Source organism: Protopterus annectens, chromosome 1.part2 (assembly GCF_019279795.1).
Source record: "Protopterus annectens isolate FY-2018-M chromosome 1.part2, PAN1.0, whole genome shotgun sequence".
NCBI lineage: Eukaryota > Metazoa > Chordata > Ceratodontiformes > Protopteridae > Protopterus > Protopterus annectens.
In genome coordinates, this window is record NC_056727.1 from 842325401 (window position 1) to 842333663 (window position 8263).

The following is an 8263-nucleotide window of genomic DNA, read 5'->3' on the forward strand; positions in this document are numbered from 1 at the left end:
ACAAAGCTCACAGCAGAAAGTACACAGGTGCCACAGATCCAAGTTGTTTATTAAATTTTGTTATAGTAATAAGCGGGCTGCTGGGTCAGATTTGTTATTTTGTTAGTGTGTCAAACTCAGTTTCACAAGCTGTTCAAAAAATTTTACAACAGCTTTTTAGGAAGGATTAAATGTGGCAATTTTACTATTGGTACCAGACTTCATTACTTTTTTGACCAGTATGATATTTATGTCGAGATAATATAGTGACTAATGTATTATTTTTAAAAAGTAGGACTTCTGTTTTTTAAAGCATTGAATATTTTAACAATGTGTTATTACTATAACAATTTTTTTTTATATACTGATGTAGTATTTTGTATTATTTTAGTGACACAAATAGTTGAGTGACATGTTTTTTATTAGAATATTGGTTTATTAGTTATTTAGTTTGTAATTTTTATATCTATACTCTCAATTCTGTACCTTTAAAGTTATCAGATAGGATTGTAGAGGTAATGAACTTTAATAGTTTAGTATTTGTTTTAAAAGAGTTTTTTTTCTTTAATTTGTTCAACTGTTTAATTAATTAATTGAATTATTGTTGCCAGAAAGCTGTATATAAGGCAAAGCCTAACAGCATTTTGTATCATGACAAAGCCTGGGAAAGCCCGGGTGAAAGCGCTTGATTTGAATTTTCATTGTGTTTTACTGGTGGAAGCCATTTGCATTTAATAAACAACTTGGATCTGTGGCACCTGTGTACTTTCTGCTGTGACCCTTTTGGAGGATGCTTGTGTCAGCTGGGGATTCGATTATGGCCCCCAGTTTGCAGTCACCTGCGAACTTTGTCAGCCATAATCCCCCCTGGGCATTGCACATGACCTGGCAGTTGATGAAGAGGGAGCCCTTGAGGTTGATGTAGACCCTACCCTACTCACCGGGTGATGCTTTGATGTGCATGTGCATGCAGTCTATTGCTCCCACTACCTTAGGGTATTCTGCTATTTGCTGGAAGAGACGCATACTACTGGCTAATGCCTCACAGGTGAGGGGGAAATATACGTGCTCACCGACATGTACTGCCATGGCATCCAGGAACTGGTGGAGTACCCTGGATGCTGATGCCAGTGAGATCCCCATCATATTCCCAACTGGCCTTTGGAAGGTACCTGGAGCTAGTATTCTTAGGCCTACACATACCTTAATTTCCACTGGGATGGGTTCCTCTCTGTTAGTTCTGTGTGTCAGGTGTGGCTGGCACAGCTCAACAATGTGCTGTAGGAGGTCCTTGTCCACCCTATAGCGCTCCACTATCTCCAGTTCATGTAGCCCTTGGTAGGTTACCCTGGGTCTGTACACTCTTCTCCGTCTGCTCACTGTGGGTTGGTCAGCAGCATTCACTTCCTCACCAACCTCAGCCTCTTCCACAAGTTGTATGATAGCTATTGCAGCCCCTAACATTTTGCCGCTGTGAGTGTTAAAAGTTCCCCACTTGTTTACACCAGTGGTGTAGGGTGTGGGAAAAACTGGAGGGGTAGGTGTTTGCATAGTTTACAGTGGCATTCTGGGCTGGCCTGGTCTGCTGCCTGTGCAATTGGCTATTTCCAATACGTTTCACCTGGCAGCGAACCTAGTACCCCTTGATTAACTTTCTACTGCTGCTTTCCCTTCCCATTGCCCTTCTGTTTCATCCCAGTGGCACACCGCACAATCAGTGTACTCCAATGTGCACACAGCTGCTATTTCCTGGGTTCACTTCCTTTATCTTCCTGTAGATTCCATTGCGCGGTGTGCACACCCGCTTACACTTTGTCATACGTGCTGGGCAGGTTTAGACACACACCCTGGCTTTGCTCTGCTAAGCTTGATGCAACCCCAAGCCACAGGGCTCCAATCAGCTGAAAGTATGCCTGACACTCCCACAATTGATGTCACCTACCTCCTAGTCTTGCACTCAGCTATTCATACTCTTACACTGTTTGGACCTGCCTTACATGCTGGGGAAAACTGGGATTCACTATCCATCCCCTCATTTGCATAGAATTGCCTGCTAATGCATAGTTACATGTGTCACACTGTGCCTCCCCCCTTAGGAACCACTATTCACTGGCCAGGTTGTCTTTTGCCTGCCATGGACTTGCATGGCGGAATACTGATTTTAGTTAGACTGCTTATATTAGGTTTATTTTCTTATTTCCCCACCGATCCCATTTGCGCACTGCTGCCCTATGCTTCAACAGCCGTGATCTGCGGACATATCATAAAAGTTGTATTTTGTACATTTTGCATTGTTTGCAATGCCAATGGCCTTCTACTTGTCCATTGGTATGCTTCCTCAATGATATGCAGCCTTTATTTGGTGCTGTCATAGCTTCATTTTGGAGTTTGCAGTACTGTACTCGGTTACTAACCAAGTAAATTTTTGTATATTACGCTAGTCCTGCACGCCCTGATTCCTGCTTCCTGGATGGCAGATTTACCTTATTTGCATAGTTTTCACCTGCAAATGGGGTGATTTGCATATGGGGGCTGGAAACTTGCAGCACTAGTGCTACAGTGCTCACGCATGTCAAACGTGCACATACGTGGATCGCTCGTCCACCATATTGGCAACATTTCCTCTTACACTAATCATGAACACCATGCAAGCTTTTGAGAAAATGGGGGATTGTATATTTCTGGCTATGTCTCAACTTTGTGCTGGAATAATGTGACCTTGGAATCATAGAAATTGTTTATGGAATTTATTTGGGATTCTAAGCTGTCTAAGATGGTGCAGGTTATGATATTTATGCTGAGAGTTTTTGTAGATCTCTGAGTTCTTGACCTAATTAATCTTTTCTATAGCTGCAGTGAAATTCTTGTGAGGACCCACTTCAGGCAAATATTTGTCATATCAAGATAGCAGTGAATTTTCTTACAGTAATGAAGGCCTTTGAACAAGAAAGGATAAGGTGTTGGCACCTGGGGGAAGGGAATGCATGGGTCTAGATTTGGTCGAACTGTTGTCGTATCATTGATGAAGGTCTGCCTTTTATAGCCAAGATATGGTACGCCCATCTTCTCTGATTGATAGGGTACCCTTTTATTAGAAAGACAAGGGGACCAGTGGGAATTTTTTGTATTGCTATGTACTTCAGAATAATGGTAGTAGCATGATGACTTACTTAGATGATTGTAAAACAAAGGCAGAGCCAGATGAATGTTGATATTGTCAGCTATTTCAGATGTAAAGTTTATGTCATGGTGAAAATTAGTGGCATTGATGCCCAGGAGAAGGTAGGTGTTGTGTAAATCAGGGTAGCCTTGTACTGTCACAGGATCCTGTGTCTATACTACATATAGTTTCAATCAGAACTAGCTTATGGAGGGTTAAAAACAATTAGAAGTTGGAGGTCATCCTTCAATTTACCTTTACTGAAAAATAATAGGAGTCATCCATGCAATTCTGGTGGAGTTTTGGCAAGAGGATTCACACAGGACAAAATTCCTCAGAAATTCTAAGAAATAGAGGAATGATGTCTGAATGGTAATGAAAGTGTAGCCACTATAAAGATAAATTTTTAGCTAATGCGTTTGAGAGATGAGCATATGCAAAAGGTGTGAGATCACAAATTGACAGCCACCACCAAGGTGACTAGAAATTCCATCCCACCATCCATAGCACAATGATTCTGGGTACTAGTTTTGTACTAACAGCAGGACAGGATTAGTAGACAGCATTTTGCTGACTTCAGCAAAACTTTCAGGTTGCTTCTGCATTTACAATTTGCACTAGAGAAATTTACTGGAGGAACTAAGGAAAGAGCTGCATGTCTATATTTCTCATTTATGAGAGATGCTGTGATTATCCTATTCATCAGATACCAATGATAATGAGAATTGGTCATTTTTCTGCACTGCTGTTACTGATACTGCACACACACACACACACACACACAGTTTTATATATATATATATATATATATATATATATATATATATATATATATATATATATATTATAGTTTCATAGTTTCATAGTTTAGTACTAGGCTATCTGCCCTGGGGCATTTGCAAGCCTAGCCCTAGAGATGTGGTGTTCGCCACCCCATGTAGTGGTACTAAGGTGTATAGAATAAATTTAGAATACTGTGCCTTTGTCTAGTAGTGACACATTGAAGACCCCCTTACTTATTAAAATTAGTTTCCTGTGCCTCTGTTAAGTAGTGACACAGGGGTGACCCCTGGGGTAAACCTACGATCTCCCATCCACTCGTCAAGATTTCTCTTGAAGAGAGTCAGTGAGGGGCTCTGCCTAACATGGACTGGGATTTTGTTCCAGAGTATGGGAAGCCTCTGAGTTATGAATCTGTCCCTCCAGCATATTCTATTCATGTTTGTACTGAGGTTTAAATCTTTGGCTCTTGTGGTTCTTATGGATTTTGATTTTTTGAGGTGGAGCATGTCCATCAATTCCTGATTGGACATGGCCTTGTACGTCAGGCACAGATCACCTCTGAGCAGGCGGTATGCTACTGAATAGAGCTGGAGTTTCTTTAGCCTGGCAGCATATGACATATGTTGGAGACCCTTGATCCTCTTGGTGAGGTACTTCTGGGGTTTCTCCAGCTGTTGTAAGTGCCGGGTGAGGTACATACCAAATGGGGCATTGTACTCAATCATGGGCCTGATAAGGGAGGAATAAAGGGGCACGATGACCTCCTTTGATCTGGATGTGAACCCCTTCATGATAAGGTGTGCAAGGTAGAAAGTCTTTCTAACCATTTTGGCAACGTGGGTGTCAAATGAGAGGTCACTATCAACTTGGGTCCCCAGGTCTCTGATTACTTTTTCGGTACTCAGTGGGTTACTGTCTATGTGATAATTTGTGGGTACTTTGTTTTTCCCAAAGGGATGACTATACATTTCTTGGTATTCAGTTTAAGGCCATGATTCCGGCACCAGTTGTCCGTTTCAGTGAGGCCTTTCTGTAGGATGTATGTGTCAGCTGGTGTATCGACTAAGGCGCCTAGTTTGCAGTCATCTGCGAACTTTGTCAGCCACAACCCTCCCATGTTTGATTTCACATCTGAGAAGTAAATGCCGAACAAGAGGGGTCCCAGGACAGAGCCCTGTGGGGCACCACTTGTGACTGGCTTTGAGTCTGACATGGCTCCCGCAATCTTGACTTTATGGGTTCTGTTCTTTAGCCAGTTTGCAACCCATCTTGTGACATATGGATTTACATTTAAGCTGTTTAGCTTATCTATGATCCCCAAGTGGGGTATTGTGTCGAAGGCTTTGGCCAAGTCCAGGTAGGCTGTATGGACTGCCTTGCCCTCATCAATGGCTCTAGTGACTGTTTCAAAAAAGTCAACCAGGTTCAAAAGGCAGGATCTGCCCTTTACAAAGCCATACTGGGTGGGATCAAGTGTCTGTAGGTCCCCAATGTCATTGTTTATGAGTTCCATAACAATTCTTTCCATAGCTTTGCAAACCAGGCTGGTCAAGCTTATGGGGCGGTAGTTCCCAGGGTCTGTAGTGGAGCCTCCCTTGTGGAGTGGGACCACTGTTGCTGTACGCCAGTGTCCAGGTACATATCCTGTAGTAAGGCTAAGGTTAAATAACATTTTTATATGCGGGTTTAGCTCCTCTTGGAGTTCACGTATCACGCAGCCGGGGATACCATCAGGTCCCATAGATGCTGTGTTTTTTGCTTTGCTGAGGGCGGTTCTCACCTGGACATCAGAGATGACAGGGAGGTTACATTCAGCTGGGATGAGTATTTCTTCTTTTGGAGGTGAGGGAAGGGAGAAATTTGCACTGAACCTGTCTGCCAGAATGTTGGCAATATCTGTGGGTTCGGTAAATTTTTTGTTGTTGTGTACTAACTCTGAGCATATCTGAGGATTTCCGCCCAGGTTTCTAACATAACTGAAGAATGCCTTGTGGTTATCTTTAGTGTCCTTGGCGATTTTTCTCTCAAAGTTGGCCTTGGATATTTTTATGAGAGAACGTAGCTTTCTACTAGTGCTGATCAGAGATGCCTTCCCTTTATGGGATTTTGCTCTGTCTTGCAGTAGCTTCCTTCTTTTGTTATACAATTTGTTTATGGCTGGGGTCCACCAGACAGGACGCTTTCCTTTGGTGAAGAGGGTCTTTGTTTTATTTGGGATTGCACGATCCATGCATTCTTGGAGATGTCCATAGAAAGCTTTTGTGTAGGATTCAGCATTGTGGGATGTGGTTTCTATTGGCCCTGTGGACTTAAATGATACCATCTCAGTCTTGAGAAGTGTAAAGTTGGCTTTTGAGAAGTTTCTCACTGTAGTCTTTTGTGCTGGGGGTGGAGGTGGTAAATGTATATCCAGGGTGATTAGTTTGTGGTCAGATCTCACCAGTGAGGGCAATATTTCCGGTGTGGAGCATTTTGTCCCCATGTTTGTGATGATCAGGTCTAGTATATTATCCCCCCTTGTGGGACAGGTGACTAGCTGTTCCATTGCATTTGAGTTTATGAATTCCAGGAACCTTTGGGCTGGGGTGTTAGGGCTAGAATAGTGCACCCAGTCTATGTTAGGGTAGTTGAAGTCTCCCGATATGATGGTATTTGGTGAGACATTCATATCTTCCAATGTCTTCAGTAAGGCTGAGTGGGGTTCATGAGATTGGGAGGGTGGTCTGTAACATGCAACCAGTTGTATAGCAGTTTTGCCTATGGTTAGCTGCACCTGGATGGTCTCTGATGCTTCATGAGTTGCCACTAACCTGGAGGTGTGGGTATCCTTGATGAATATGGACACTGCTCCTCCCTTTGTGGTTCAGTCCGGGTTTTGGGGCCGAAAAGCATGATATGAGGTAAAGCCTGGTAGTGCTGGGGTGCTCTCAGGAGCCTTACCAGGTCTCGGTTACAGTGCAGACATCGATGTTCTCCATACTGAGGAGTGCTTCGAGAGCCTGCATCTTGAGATTTAGACTTCTGGCGTTGAGCAGCATTACCCTTAATTTTTTTCCATTTTTGTTTTCTAAGGAGGTGGGTTTGTCTTTTGAGCCTTGCCTAAAAAAGGCACTATGGGGGTGGCAAGAGCCTTAGCCAATATCCAGAAGCCCAGTGGTGACAGGTGCAAGCTGTCCCTTGCGAAGCAGCGTGGCTTGTCCAGCATGTCATCCCAAGCAGACAGACATTGGATCACCCTAGAATGACACCAGTAATTGAGCCAATTATTAAAGCTGATCGTCTTGTCTTTGTATTGTGGCATCATTCTTGGTGAGGGCAGGATGCTGCTCAGGGTCAGGGTCATACCAGCCTGGGCTACATAATCAGAGAGCTCCTCTATGTCTCTTTTCATGTAGTCCAAGGAGGTACGTCTCAGATCATTCACGCTGGCTTGGACAATGACGGAGTCATATTTGTACGTGCTTTTGAGTGACCTGAGTGCGTGTGTTATATGGCGTATCCTAGCCCCCGATAGGCAGCTTACCATTACCCTCTCCTTGCTCAGCCTGGTAAGTGGGACGTCAGTGTGTCTGACTATAGAGTCACCTATCACTAGTGTATCAGGCATAGTGTTTGGCCTTAAGGGTTGTGATTTATTGACACACCGATTTATTGAAGTATGTGTTGCATGTGTTATGTTTTGAGGTGGTGGATTTTTGGGTGTCTGCTTTGGGAGCCTCTGTTGTTTTGGTAAGTTTTTTAATAGAGCCTCCGAGTATGTTTTTGTGTTATTATGTGCTTGATTTGCAGTTGGTGTAGGTCTATGTGTGACTGGGTTTGTTGTGTGTGTGTGGTTACCTTCTCCTCCTGTCTGGTCTTTCCAGTCCTGAGTTGAGAGAGATCAGCCTCCAGTTTGGCTATATAGTTGTATCTCTCACATGTATTTGTGTTTGTTGGGAGGAGGAGAGGGTTGTCTGTGTACATGAGACAATTATAGCATTGTCTCAAGATTCCCAGATTAACCAGCTGAGCAGGAAAAGATGCTAGCAATCTACCACTCGACATGCTAGAATATTATAAGAGAGTGCTGTGCCTTTAAGGGAAGTGGTTGGGGTGGTAGGTGGATGTAGTGCTACTTGAGTTTGAGAGTGCTTGCTTAGAAGAGAAGCTTTGAGAACAAGTGCTATGCTTATAATATAACGAGTAGACTGGTTATTCTAAGAGTAGAACTTTCTAAGGGAAAATTTGAAGAGCAGACTTGGCGGAGCCAGAAAAAGTTTAACCCCGTTTAACCGTCGCTGCACTATGTGCACAATCGCGCAAAGCCGCGCAAGTGCAGATTTTAAACAGGGAACTTCAAAA